This window comes from Lithobates pipiens, unplaced genomic scaffold (genome assembly GCF_037356315.1).
Source record: "Lithobates pipiens isolate NorthernLeopardFrog02 unplaced genomic scaffold, aLitPip1_a1.2 Scaffold_23, whole genome shotgun sequence".
In the NCBI taxonomy this organism is placed as follows: domain Eukaryota; kingdom Metazoa; phylum Chordata; class Amphibia; order Anura; family Ranidae; genus Lithobates; species Lithobates pipiens.
In genome coordinates, this window is record NW_027507785.1 from 300,892,962 (window position 1) to 300,907,806 (window position 14,845).

Consider the following 14,845-nt stretch of genomic DNA (forward strand, 5'->3'; position numbering starts at 1 on the left):
CCTCGCCCTCCCTCCTCCTCCTCCTGTGGAAGGCACAGCCCTTACACCTCGCCCTCCCTCCTCCTCCTCCTGTGGAAGGCACAGCCCTTACACCTCGCCCTCCCTCCTCCTCCTGTGGAAGGCACAGCCCTTACACCTCGCCCTCCCTCCTCCTCCTGTGGAAGGCACAGCCCTTACACCTCGCCCTCCCTCCTCCTCCTGTGGAAGGCACAGCCCTTACACCTCGCCCTCCCTCCTCCTCCTCCTCCTGTGGAAGGCACAGCCCTTACACCTCGCCCTCCCTCCTCCTCCTCCTGTGGAAGGCACAGCCCTTACACCTCGCCCTCCCTCCTCCTCCTCCTGTGGAAGGCACAGCCCTTACACCTCGCCCTCCCTCCTCCTCCTCCTGTGGAAGGCACAGCCCTTACACCTCGCCCTCCCTCCTCCTCCTCCTGTGGAAGGCACAGCCCTTACACCTCGCCCTCCCTCCTCCTCCTCCTGTGGAAGGCACAGCCCTTACACCTCGCCCTCCCTCCTCCTCCTCCTCCTGCGGAAGGCACAGCCCTTACACCTCGCCCTCCCTCCTCCTCCTCCTGTGGAAGGCACAGCCCTTACACCTCGCCCTCCCTCCTCCTCCTCCTGTGGAAGGCACAGCCCTTACACCTCGCCCTCCCTCCTCCTCCTCCTGTGGAAGGCACAGCCCTTACACCTCGCCCTCCCTCCTCCTCCTCCTGTGGAAGGCACAGCCCTTACACCTCGCCCTCCCTCCTCCTCCTCCTGTGGAAGGCACAGCCCTTACACCTCGCCCTCCCTCCTCCTCCTCCTGTGGAAGGCACAGCCCTTACACCTCGCCCTCCCTCCTCCTCCTCCTGTGGAAGGCACAGCCCTTACACCTCGCCCTCCCTCCTCCTCCTCCTGTGGAAGGCACAGCCCTTACACCTCGCCCTCCCTCCTCCTCCTCCTGTGGAAGGCACAGCCCTTACACCTCGCCCTCCCTCCTCCTCCTCCTGTGGAAGGCACAGCCCTTACACCTCGCCCTCCCTCCTCCTCCTCCTGTGGAAGGCACAGCCCTTACACCTCGCCCTCCCTCCTCCTCCTCCTGTGGAAGGCACAGCCCTTACACCTCGCCCTCCCTCCTCCTCCTCCTGTGGAAGGCACAGCCCTTACACCTCGCCCTCCCTCCTCCTCCTCCTGTGGAAGGCACAGCCCTTACACCTCGCCCTCCCTCCTCCTCCTCCTGTGGAAGGCACAGCCCTTACACCTCGCCCTCCCTCCTCCTCCTCCTGTGGAAGGCACAGCCCTTACACCTCGCCCTCCCTCCTCCTCCTCCTGTGGAAGGCACAGCCCTTACACCTCGCCCTCCCTCCTCCTCCTGTGGAAGGCACAGCCCTTACACCTCGCCCTCCCTCCTCCTCCTCCTCCTCCTGTGGAAGGCACAGCCCTTACACCTCGCCCTCCCTCCTCCTCCTCCTGTGGAAGGCACAGCCCTTACACCTCGCCCTCCCTCCTCCTCCTCCTGTGGAAGGCACAGCCCTTACACCTCGCCCTCCCTCCTCCTCCTCCTGTGGAAGGCACAGCCCTTACACCTCGCCCTCCCTCCTCCTCCTGCTGTGGAAGGCACAACCCTTACACCTCGCCCTCCCTCCTCCTCCTCCTCCTGTGGAAGGCACAGCCCTTACACCTCGCCCTCCCTCCTCCTCCTCCTCCTGCGGAAGGCACAGCCCTTACACCTCGCCCGCCCGCCCTCCCTCCCTCCCCCTCCTCTGGAAGGCACAGCCCTTACACCTCACCCTCCCTCCTCCTCCTCCTGTGGAAGGCACAGCCCTTACACCTCGCCCGCCCTCCCTCCCTCCTCCTCCTCCTCCTGTGGAAGGCACAGCCCTTACACCTTGCCCTCCCTCCTCCTCCTCCTCCTCCTGTGGAAGGCACAGCCCTTACACCTCGCCCTCCCTCCTCCTCCTCCTGTGGAAGGCACAGCCCTTACACCTCGCCCTCCCTCCTCCTCCTCCTGTGGAAGGCACAGCCCTTACACCTCGCCCTCCCTCCTCCTCCTCCTGTGGAAGGCACAGCCCTTACACCTCGCCCTCCCTCCTCCTCCTCCTGTGGAAGGCACAGCCCTTACACCTCGCCCTCCCTCCTCCTCCTCCTGTGGAAGGCACAGCCCTTACACCTCGGCCTCCCTCCTCCTCCTCCTGTGGCAGGCACAGCCCTTACACCTCGGCCTCCCTCCTCCTCCTCCTGTGGCAGGCACAGCCCTTACACCTCGGCCTCCCTCCTCCTCCTCCTGTGGCAGGCACAGCCCTTACACCTCGGCCTCCCTCCTCCTCCTCCTGTGGCAGGCACAGCCCTTACACCTCGGCCTCCCTCCTCCTCCTCCTGTGGCAGGCACAGCCCTTACACCTCGGCCTCCCTCCTCCTCCTCCTGTGGCAGGCACAGCCCTTACACCTCGGCCTCCCTCCTCCTCCTCCTGTGGCAGGCACAGCCCTTACACCTCGGCCTCCCTCCTCCTCCTCCTGTGGCAGGCACAGCCCTTACACCTCGGCCTCCCTCCTCCTCCTCCTGTGGCAGGCACAGCCCTTACACCTCGGCCTCCCTCCTCCTCCTCCTGTGGCAGGCACAGCCCTTACACCTCGGCCTCCCTCCTCCTCCTCCTGTGGCAGGCACAGCCCTTACACCTCGGCCTCCCTCCTCCTCCTCCTGTGGCAGGCACAGCCCTTACACCTCGGCCTCCCTCCTCCTCCTCCTGTGGCAGGCACAGCCCTTACACCTCGGCCTCCCTCCTCCTCCTCCTGTGGCAGGCACAGCCCTTACACCTCGGCCTCCCTCCTCCTGTGGCAGGCACAGCCCTTACACCTCGGCCTCCCTCCTCCTGTGGCAGGCACAGCCCTTACACCTCGGCCTCCCTCCTCCTCCTCCTGTGGCAGGCACAGCCCTTACACCTCGGCCTCCCTCCTCCTCCTCCTGTGGCAGGCACAGCCCTTACACCTCGGCCTCCCTCCTCCTCCTGTGGCAGGCACAGCCCTTACACCTCGGCCTCCCTCCTCCTCCTCCTGTGGCAGGCACAGCCCCTCCACCCCTCCCTGCCTCCTGTGGCAGGCACAGCCCCTCCACCCCTCCCTCCCTCCTGTGGCAGGCACAGCCCCTCCACCCCTCCCTCCCTCCTGTGGCAGGCACAGCCCCTCCACCCCTCCCTCCCTCCTGTGGCAGGCACAGCCCCTCCACCCCTCCCTCCCTCCTGTGGCAGGCACAGCCCCTCCACCCCTCCCTCCCTCCTGTGGCAGGCACAGCCCCTCCACCCCTCCCTCCCTCCTGTGGCAGGCACAGCCCCTCCACCCCTCCCTCCCTCCTGTGGCAGGCACAGCCCCTCCACCTCTCCCTCCCTCCTGTGGCAGGCACAGCCCCTCCACCTCTCCCTCCCTGTGGCAGGCACAGCCCCTCCACCTCTCCCTCCCTCCTGTGGCAGGCACAGCCCTTACACCTCGCCCTCACTCCTCCCTCCTGTGGCAGGCACAGCCCTTACACCTCGCTCTCACTCCTCCCTCCTGTGGCAGGCACAGCACTTCCACCCCACCCTCTCTCCTCCTCCTGTGGCAAACAGAGTTCCTGCTCTTCTCCCTCCTCCTCCCCCTGTGGCAGGCACGGTTCCTGCTCTTTTCTCTCCTCCTCCTGTAGCAGGCACAAGTCCCCCTCCTCTCCAATCTTCCTCCTGTTGTGACAGGCACAGCCCCTCCTCTCCCTCCTGTGACAGGCACAGCTCCTCCTCCTCCTCCCCCGACAAGGTTTGGCTTTACATATACTATAAAAGCTAAACTCTGGTGATTAGACAAGCTCTCCTCTAATGCCCAGTACACACGATGGGACATTCCAACAACACCGTGGATTTATTTCCGACGGATGTTGGCTCAAACTTGTCTTGCATACACACGATCACACAAACGTTGTCGGAAATTCCAAACGTCAAGAACGCGGGGACGTACAACGTGTACGACAATCCGAGAAAGGTTTAATTCAATAGCCAGTGTGGCTCCTTATGCTTGATTCCGAGCATGCGTGGAATTTTGTGCGTCGGAATTGTGTACACACGATTGGAATTTCCAACAACAAGTTTTGTTGTCGGGAAAATTTGAGAACCTGCTCTCAAACCGTTGGCGTCGGAAAATTCCGACAGCAAATGTCCGATGGAGCATACACAAACAAGCTCACATGGAACATTTGTTGTTGGAAATTCCGATTGCGTGTAGGCGACATTACAGTGAGTCCCCCTCTCCCCATGTTTAGTCTGGGGTTGCAGGTATAAGTGTATTACTTACCTTATCCCTTGGTCTGGCAGGCATCAGCGCTGTTCTCTTCTGCCTGAGGCTCTATGGAAGGTTCCTCTGCATCACCACATACAATGTAGGACTAATAATCCTGCATTGTACATAAAGAAGTGACTGAGCATGCAGCCGTTGCCCAAACAGAGGACATTGCATTGGGCCAATCATGGATGGATGGAGCCTGCTGGAGCAAGGAATAAGGCATTATACCTAGACTAAAGCCCTTGCAGGGTAGGGGGCCCTCTGTCTAATTCCCCGAGTTCAGCTTTAAGGCTTGGTTCACACAGGTGTAAGCATGTGTACGTTCCCATGTGTCATGTGTAGGGTAGCCCATTCAGTTTAACGGGCTGCACTACGCATGTGAAACACGAAAAAAGTAGTGTGAACCTAGCCTAATACACACAATTTGTTACAACACATTTATCATTTCACACCTAACATTGTACATAGTTATAAAAAGTTAAAATACTTAGGCTGTGCAATGACACATCAACTCAACAAGAACAGCATGCATGCAGGAACATTTACATAATATCACATTAAGTACTCACATATCTGAGGTTGGTAAATATTAAATTATAACTAAATATATGTCATTAATCCTTGTACTGTACGGACTGAGGAGTAATGACATGCGATGATGAGCCCATGATCTGTATTAATCCCACTGAAGAGATGAGATTGCTCAGGAATCTGGCATGTCCTATGTTTCCTCTATGCACATGTGTGTGTTGTTGGTCCTCTGTCACCCCGGGACATATATACTGATCACATATTACTGTACCTGTCATATACACCGATCTCACAACACCTGTCAGGTTATACATTATGACCATGCAATACCTGTCATGTCAATATACACATCACAGATTACTTGTCATGTTATACATCCATATATACTGACTACACATTACCTGTCATGTCATACATACGCTGATAGCATATTACCTGTCAAACACTTATCGTCCTGTCCTCATATATACATTGATCACATATTACTAGTCATGAATGAACATACATACATAGACACACACCACATAGTACCTACCATGTCATATACAGTATACATCACATCACGCATTACCTGCCATGTCGTATACTGTATATACACTGATCACACATTACCTGTCACATGTGAACTGTCATGTCATATACTGGTATATATACACACACTGATCACATGTCATGCACACACTGATCCCACATGACCAGTCATACACACACTGATCACATGTCATGCACACACTGATCACACATGACCAGTCATACACACACTGATCACATGTCATGCACACACTGATCACACATGACCAGTCATACACACACTGATCACATGTCATGCACACACTGATCACACATGACCAGTCATGCACCCACTGATCACACGTCATGCACCCACTGATCACACGTCATGCACCCACTGATCACACATGACCAGTCATGCACACACTGATCACATGTCATACACACACTGATCACACATTACCTGTCACATGTGAACTGTCATGTCATATACTGGTGTATATATACACACTGATCACACGTGACCAGTCATACACACACTGATCACACATTACCTGGCTGCTATGGAAAGGCAGCAGCTCCAACACTGATGAATCCTAATCACTAGGAGGGACCAGGAGGAGAGAGGAAAGGAGGGGGAGGGGAGTGCTTCCGGGAGAGAGGTTGTCACACTGGGAGATGATACAATGTATCCAGATAAAGTGCAGCTCTGATATTGTGTTGCCAATAGAGCAGGTGGGGGGCAGAGAGAGGAGAGGGCAGGAATAATTGGTCAATGTAATGAGCCCATGATCTGTGTGAGGACATTATCTCTAATCTTATGCAGACATTGAGGCTGATTTAGAAATCACAGGCAGTTTTATTTGGAATCGCACTGGTTTCCGCATCGCACAAGTGTCAGCCCAGGCTTAATGATCATGTTCTCTCTCCACTATGCAATGTGGCAATGTGCGCATTACCGCAACGCACAGCAGCGCAGGTCCCATGCATTGTGGAGCTATTGATTTGGAGGTTAATGCCTGGTACACACATGTCCGGGGCGGCCGCGGTGCGCTTTCAGAAAGGGTTCTGTGGGTTTTTGGGTCTGGTTCAGGTGTGAATTCGGCAAAAATTTGCACATGAACCAGTGAACAGAAACACAGCGGACCCCATACTGCAAACTATCCGCACATATGTAAACCTGGCCTTGGTGGGGGGCTGGGAGCACTTGTCTTTTTTGTATGCAGTGGAAGAAGCATGGAAGGAACTCCTGCACTGATAAAGGTAGACCTAGCCACTTACCACATGGCTGGAAGTAGAGGGCTCCTGGGCTGCCATCTCTGCTTCACCTCCTTCCCAGTGTCAGCTGCTCAATCAGCCAGACCAGCCACCTGTGAGTGTAGGGTGGAGAATTTGGCCACACCCCTGCCCCGCCCACCACCTCCTCAGCCCAGGGAGATACTGCACAGCTGAGAGTCCCGTTAGCTGCCAGCCTCATTGGGCTGGTGCAAGGATTTTTGACACCCTAGGCAAAACCTCATTTTGCAGCTCCCCCCCCCCCCCCGCTCCACCACTTACCCCCTTTTCCTTGCCCATGTATACCCCACCTTTTTAATGAAGTGCCCATCAAATGCATCCTCACCAGCACCCATCAATTAAGCCTCATCAGTGCCCATCAATGCAGCTTCACCAGCACCCATCAATGCAGCCTCACCAGCTCAGATCAATGCAGCCTTACTAGCGCCAATCAATGCAGCCTTACCAGTGCCCATCAATGCAGCCTTACCAGTGCCCATCAATGCAGCCTTACTACGCCCATCAATGCAGCCTTACCAGAGCCCATCAATGTGGCCTTACCAACTCCCATTAATGCAGCCTTACCAGCACCCATCAATGCAGCCTCACCAGCTCATATCAATGCAGCCTTACCAATGCCCATCAATACAGCCTCACCAGCTCCCATCAATGCAGCCTCACTAGCGCCCATCAATGCAGCCTCACCAGCGCCCATCAATGCGGCCTCACCAGCTCTCATCAATGCAGCCTTACCAATGCCCTTCAATGCAGCCTCACCAGTGCCCATCAAAGGCAGCCTCACCAGCGCTCATCAAATGCATCCTACCAGTGCCCATCAATTCAGCCTCACCAGCTCCCATCAATGCAGCCTTACCAACACCCATCAATGCAGCCTACCAGCTCCCATCATTTCAGCCTTACCAACGCCTATCAAATTCAGCCTACCAGCACCCATCAATGCAGCCTCACCAGCTCCCATCAATGCAGCCTTACCAACACCCATCAATGCGGCCTCACCAGTGCCTATCAATGCTGCCTCACCAGCGCCCATCAGCGCGGCCTCACCAGCTCCCATCATTGCATCCTTACCAATGCCCATCAATGCAGCCTCACCAGCGCCCATCAAATGCAGCCTTACCAGCTCCCATCCTTGCAGCCTTTCCAACACCCATCAATGCAGCCTACCAGCTCCCATCAATGCAGCCTTACCAGCTCCCATTAATACAGCCTCAGCAGCTCCCATCAATGCAGCATTACCAACGCCCATCAATGCAGCCTCACCAGTGTCCATCAAATGCAGCCTTACCAGTGCCCATCAAATGCAGCCTCACCACCACCCATCAATGCAGCCTACCAGGGCCCATCCATGAATGTTTGCTTGCTTCCATTAATTTGGGAGTCAGGACACAGACACAGTCCTCCGCCGCCGCTGCGCCTCTACTATTTGCAAACAGAGTGGCGGCTGCCTGCTGATGCTGAGATTTAGTTGCTTGCTGCAGAGAGAAGTGAGTAGGAAAACCAGTGGCTGGGTGCCCTAGGAAGCAGTGTACCCTAGGCGGTTGCCTAGTTTGCCTAGTGGTAGCACCGGCCCTGCAGACTCAGCATACTGTGTGCAGGGCAACAGAGAAACACTTTAGCTGTGGAAGAAAGTCAAAGACAGACCTTGCCGACCTGGTGACAGAGATAGTCACAGAGATTGGCGTAAACCCAAGCACCCCTCCTGAAGCCGCCCCTGGATTAGGGTGTGCCCGGGCACACCCAGCACACCGTAATATAAAGAAGAAAGGGGGCACCAGCCTTGCGCATTACCCAAGTGGTATCCTTCATAAACATGGCTGATGCATTTCGAAGGGGGAATCCCTTCTTCCTCAGAGCCCTTCCCCCTTCGAAATGCGTCAGTCATCTGGAATGTCCTCCAGATTGCTGGGACTAGTCTGGATGATCAGATTGCATTGCAAATACTTTGGACTTTGATATGCTTTTACCTTTGATTTGTTTGTCAGTATATTTCCTTTATCACATTATTAATCACTTAAGGACCAGAAGGAGTTACCCCCTTAATGACCAGGCCATTTTTTGCAGTATGGCACTATGTTGCTTTAACAATTGCGCGGTCGTGCAATGTTGTACCCAAACAAAATGTATGTCCTTTTTTTCCCACAAATAGAGCTTTCTTTTGGTGGTATTTGCTCACCTCTGTGGTTTTTATTTTTTACTCTATAAAGAAAAAAAGAGCAACAATTTTGAAAAAAAAGCAATATTTTTAAATTTTTGCTATAATAAATATCCCCAAAAAATTATATAAAAAAACAAAAACAAATTTCTTCCTCAGTTTAGGCTAATATGTGTTCTTCTACATATTTTTGATAAAAAAAAAATCGCAATAAGCGTATATTGATTGGTTTGTGTAAAAGTTATAGGGGATAGATTTATGGCATTTTTTAAAATTATTATTATTATTTTATTTACTAGTAATGGCAGTGATCAGTGATTTTTAGCGGGACTGCAACATTGCGGCAGACAGATCGGACACTTTTGACACTTTTTTGGGACCAGTGACATTTATACAGCGATCAGTGCTATAAAAATGCATTGATTACTGTATAAATGTCACTGGCAGGGAAGGGGTTAACACCAGTGGTGATCAAGTGTTCCCTGGGAGGTGTTTCTAACTGTGGGGGGGGTGGGGCTGACTGGAGGAGGAGAGAGATCGCTGTTCCTGATCACTAGGAACAGGCGATTTTTCTCTACTCCCCTGAAAGAATGGGAATCTGTTTGTTTACATTGACAGATCCCGATTCTGGCTCTCTGTGGAGCGATCGCGGGTGGCCGGTCAACATCACGGCCGCCGGTCACATGCATCAGCTCCCGCCCACTGTATCTATTACACGAACCAACGTACAGCTACGGCGATTCGTGCAATAGAGCCAACCTGCCACAGTATAATGACAGTGGATGCTCGGCAAGTGGTTAAAAGTACCACTTGGGTAGGAATGGGCTCAATGTTCAAGTTAAACGTAAGTTTGACTTGAACATCAGCTGTTCTTTTGTTCATAGAATTTCACCTGCCGCGGAGCACCCCATGATGCACTGTGAGATCGCAGTGCATTGACGGCTGTTGATTGGCCAAAGCATGCACCTGCATGCAATGATGTATGTACTTTTTTTTGTGAATGAGTAGGGTTACAATGTACCCAATATCATTCACATGGGGTGGGGGGGGGCAGGATCTGGGGCCCCCCTTGTTAAAGGGGGCATCCAGATTCCGATAACCCCCTGCCCGCAGACCCTGACAACCACAGCCCAGGGTTTTCGGGAAGAGGCTTTTTCCCCCATCAACATGGGGACCAGGTGCTTTGGAGTGGGGGGCCCATAGCCCACCCTGTTCCAAAGCACCCACTGCCCCCATGTTATAGGCATGTGACCTGATATGGTTCAGGAGGGAGGGAGCGCTGGCTCGCCCCCCCCCCTTTCCTGACCTCCAGGCTGCATACTCGGATAAGGGTCTGGTATGGATTTTGGGGGGGGCCCACTTTTTTTTGCGTGGATTCCCTTAACTATGCATACCAGACCCAAGGGGCCTGCTATGGACTGGAGGTTGGGGGGCGGGGGACCCCACACCGTTTTTTCATAGATTTTTCATTGATGCAATACATTACAGTCTTGAGCAAGTTTAAATGATATTATTTCCTTTAGAAATGTTATTATTGCTGCGGCATGTTCTACACATCGCACAGATGCGCCACTTTACAGGTAGATTAAAGCGGGAGTCCGCCGGGACTCCGCATTTTTTTTTTTTTAAAGCCAGCAGCTACAAATACTGCAGCTGCTGACTTTTAAAATAGTGACACTTACCTGTCCAGTGCGCCCGCGATGTCGGCACCCGAAGCCGATCTCTAGATCGTCACTCGGGTGCTGCCGCCGCCATCTTGGGTATGGGAATCAGGAAATGGAGCCTTTCAGATTCCCAGCAGGCAGCGGGGCACTTGCGGAAGGGGGAGGGCACTTGCGGAAAGGGGCGTAATCTACGCCCCTTTCTGCAGAGAGCTATCCCGGAAGTGGGGGCAGTTACCTGGATTATCCAGGTAACTGCACCCCCCTCCCCCCTGAAAGGTGCCAATTGTGGCGCCGGAGGGGGGGAGGATTCCGATGAGCGGAAGGTCCATTTTAGGGTGGACCTCCGCTTTAAAGGGACTTCCCAGGCATGATATTTAAAGGAATATTTAATTTGTATTGTTTCACTGTAAGCATTATTAACCACTTCAGCCTCGGGAGAATTTACCCCCTTCCTGACCGGGCCATTTTTGCGATACAGCACTGCGACGCTTTAACTGACAATTGCCCCTTTTTTTCCCACAAATAGAGCTTTCTTTTGGTGGTATTTGATCACCCCTGCGTTGTTTTTTATTTTATTTATTTTTTTGTGCTATAAATAAAAGGCAGATCCCTGTTCTGTCACTGCAGGGAATGATCGTGGATGGCCAGTGGACATCGAGTCCGCCGGACCCGCTGATTGGCTCCCCCGCTGGACAATGGGAGCACGCACACCCACAAAAGCGAGTTCCCACGCTGACGTACAGCTACGGCAATTTGCGGGAACGAGCTACCTTGCTGCAGTATGACAGTGGTGGTCAGGAAGTGGTAAAATCACTGCTCCTGAAAAATTATTGTTTTAAAAAAAGATATTTGCATTGATACATGTCCCCTGGGGCAGTACCCGGATCCCCATACACTTTTTATGGCAATAAATTGCATATAAGCCTTTAAAATGAGGACTATTGATTTTTCATGTTCGTGTCCCATAGACTTTAATAGGGTTCGCATGTTTGCTAGAAATTTTTGCCTTTTCAAAGGTGTTCTGGTGCGAACCGAACTGGGGGGTGTTCGGCCCATCCCGACACCCTGGGTAATGCGCAAGGATGGTGCACCCTTTCTTCTATGTATTACAGTGTCTCTACTATGTTTCCCCCGGCTCTTAGGACACAGCAAAGCTTGTGCCTACATCGAACGTTTCAAGGACCTGTGATCCATCCTCCGCTGTTACATTACTCTTGAGCACAGAAGATTACTGTTGGTCTTTACCCCCGTCACACCCCCTGCACATGCCTATGGCTGTCCTAACACAATGCATGTTAATGTGCTTTCTGTTAATGCACTGAAATAATGTGGCTGTAGGTTTGCATCAGGGTGGATTTGATTTAAATCACTAGTAAAATGGACTGATTTAAATCAGAATTTTTAAAGAGCAACTGTCATCTCTGTCCTGCAGCGGCTCCTCCTCTGACCCGCTGTTGACTCACCGACAGTCCCATTCACTAAAATGGGATGGCTGGTGATGCGGCAGTGACACAACAAGGTGAGGGACGTGGCGGCAGCAGGTGAGTGGATGCCCGCTAACAGGCGCTGCCATGATGGATCTGAAATGACAGGTGCTCTTTAATGTAAGGAATCATTCTGCAGTAGTTAAAATCTTTAATATTTGCAAACAAAATGAAGGTTTCCTACTTATAATAATATGTTGTCAGGTTAGTAAAACAGCGACATCAGAACTTATTCAATCATACAGTTTGCAGTGTACATAGATTTGCAAAAAATGGGATAAAGGAATATTCCTGAACTTTGTTTTATCTCATAGTTACTGTGACATTGTGTGAATGCATCAATGCAGTGCATGTTATCTCAGCTTGCAGAGCTTGGATTCATTGAATGAGTTTACCAAAAATGTAAATATTGTGGAATATACAGCCTCATGCTACATAACTACGCTCCATTTCATGCTGAATAAACTAAATTAATAATGTATCTTAAATAGAAAACTATCTTTAGATATATATTTACTCCAAAAAGCATTTTATTTAAATACATTTGCTAATCTAATGTTTTTGCTTTTTTGTTAAAAAAAATGATTTTTATCCACCCTGGTTTACATCAACATACAATTGTAACTAAAAGTAACACTGTAAGTTTTTATTGGTGTCTGTGTTCCCATTAAAGTAGTTGTAAACCCTTACAAACCACTTTGACCTACAGGTAAGCCTAGATTAAGGCTTACCTGTAGGTCCAAGAAATATCTCCCAAACCTATACGGTTTAGGAGATATTTGCCCGAAGACAGGCACCGCTGTCTACGGCGCATCTTCGATAACGAAGATGCCGCGCAATGCCGCGCGTCTCGGCTCCTGTGCGCATGCGCGGGAATGACGTCATCACGGCTTCGCCGAATAACAGCGGCGGAGCTGCGAGACCCATCGAGAAGATGGATGCGGCGGACTACAGGGGACAGCGGTGACTTCGCTGGCTCCTGTGTCAGCTCAGTGACACATAATGGGCTACTATACAATGCATAGTGGTCCATTATGCTTTGCCTTTGCAGGGAATGAAAGAGGAAGTAAACTCATCAGGGTTTACTTCCTCTTTAAGGAGATTCCTCCTCTCTATTTGTCCTGTTGTTTACCATTATCACTGAAAGTGAAAGAACATTCCAAATGTTGGGTTGACATCAGAACACTAGTAGAGGAGAAATCTTTCAATGGGGACACTAGTTTTGGTGACAACCGGGGATATCCTGACTTTGGAGGGATTTCCTCTCACTTCCTGTTTTGTGTATGGGACAGGAAGTGAAGGGAAATCCCCCCGATAGAAAACAGATGGGAAAAAAAATAAAATGAATAGGTGGTTATAAACCCTGGTACACAGGGTGAGAGTATGGGGATTATATACTAAAGGCAAATCCACTTTGCACTACAAGTGCAAAGTACACTTGGAAGTAAAGTCGCTGTAGTTCTGAGGGGGACATGCAAGGAAAATAAAAAACAGCATTTTAGTTTGCACATGATTTGATGATAAAATCAGCAGAGCTTCCCCTAATTTCAGAGCTTCCCCTCAGATTTACAGCAACTGCACTGCCAAGTTTCAAGTGCACTTTGCAATTGTATTTTTGCACTTGTACTGCAACGTGGATTTTCCTTTTAGTAAATAACCCCCCTATGTGAGATTGTCTTGAAGGGCTAGAAATGAGTGAGTGGTTGAAAAACTGGCGCACTGCATATTTGGGGATGGGCAACTCTCCTTATTTGAACCATGTCACTAGGGGTTGGGGGGCAGTGGGTTGGGGAGGAGAACGTCACCACTCCACGGAGGATATCTGCTAGATCATATGGGAAGTTGTGGAACTCTATCCTTGTGTTATGGTAGACTGCCTCCGGCTGGAGGTAGGAATGTTCGTGTACCTATCTGGGCAAAGTTGGGGGGGGGGGGGGGGGGGGTACATCACAAGTTTATGTGATACCTTTTATGCTGTACTGTTTTCTGTACCGGTAAGTTTGTGGCCGGTTGTTGCCCACAATGTGTGGCTTGTTATAACATGTATTGTATAAAACTAAATAAAAAAATAATTTAAAAAATATAAATAAATAACCCCCTATGTGACAAATGGTCGTGTTTTTTTTTTTTTTGTTTTTTTTTTTTGCATGCTAGTCTCAATATCAAAAAAGAAGCGGTTACTAAAGTATGAAAATTCTTGTATGACAGAATAAAAATTGGGAAGTGATGTCATGTGTTGTATTTGTATTTTTGGTGAATACTACTGATTAAATGAAAATCGTATGATCTGGTATCGTACAAGAAACATTGGGGGTTATTTATGAAAGGCAAATCCACTGAAAGTGCACTTGGAAGTACAGTCGCTCTAAATCTAAGGGGAAGATCTGAAATGAGGGGAAGCTCTGCTGATTTTATCATCCAATCATGTGCAAGCAAAAATGCTGTTTTTTATTTTCCTTGCATGTCCCCCTCAGATCTACAGCGACTTTACTTCCAAGTGCACTTTCAGTGCAAAGTGGATTTTCCTTTAGTAAATAACCCCCATTTTCATTTTTATCACTTTGGATAATTTTGGACGAACGCTACCTACTAACGATCAGATTGCGGTAGGATCGCTTTGAAATCTGTATTTTTCATCCGATTTTCTTATCGTGTGTACAGGCCTTTATCCAAAAGGAAAGAAGTTTTGCCTTTAGGTAAACTTTAATGTCTGATTTACGTCTATGCATTGTGGCAAAGTGCGCCTTACCACAACGCACAGCAGCGCAGGTTCCATGCATTGTTGGGCTATTCATTTTGATTCCTGGTACACATGATGAGATTATCGGACGATTGATTGTCCTTTTTTTTTTTTTGCATGCTAATCTCATATTGAAAATGAAGAGTTTACTAAAGTTATGAAAGTTCTCGTACAACAGAATAAAAATTTC

At 50.8% G+C, this 14,845-nt stretch overlaps 1 protein-coding gene across 1 annotated transcript in view; it reads right to left on the reverse strand.

The window, feature by feature from the left end:
* The window catches only part of MIGA1 (mitoguardin 1), a 151,267-nt gene extending 145,302 nt beyond the window's left edge, over window positions 1–5,965 (reverse strand). The window contains exon 1 of the mRNA XM_077450420.1: window positions 5,874–5,965. The gene's annotated coding sequence lies outside the window, so the exon portion shown is untranslated. The remainder of the gene's footprint in view (window positions 1–5,873) is intronic.
* Window positions 5,966–14,845: the final 8,880 nt, after the last annotated feature.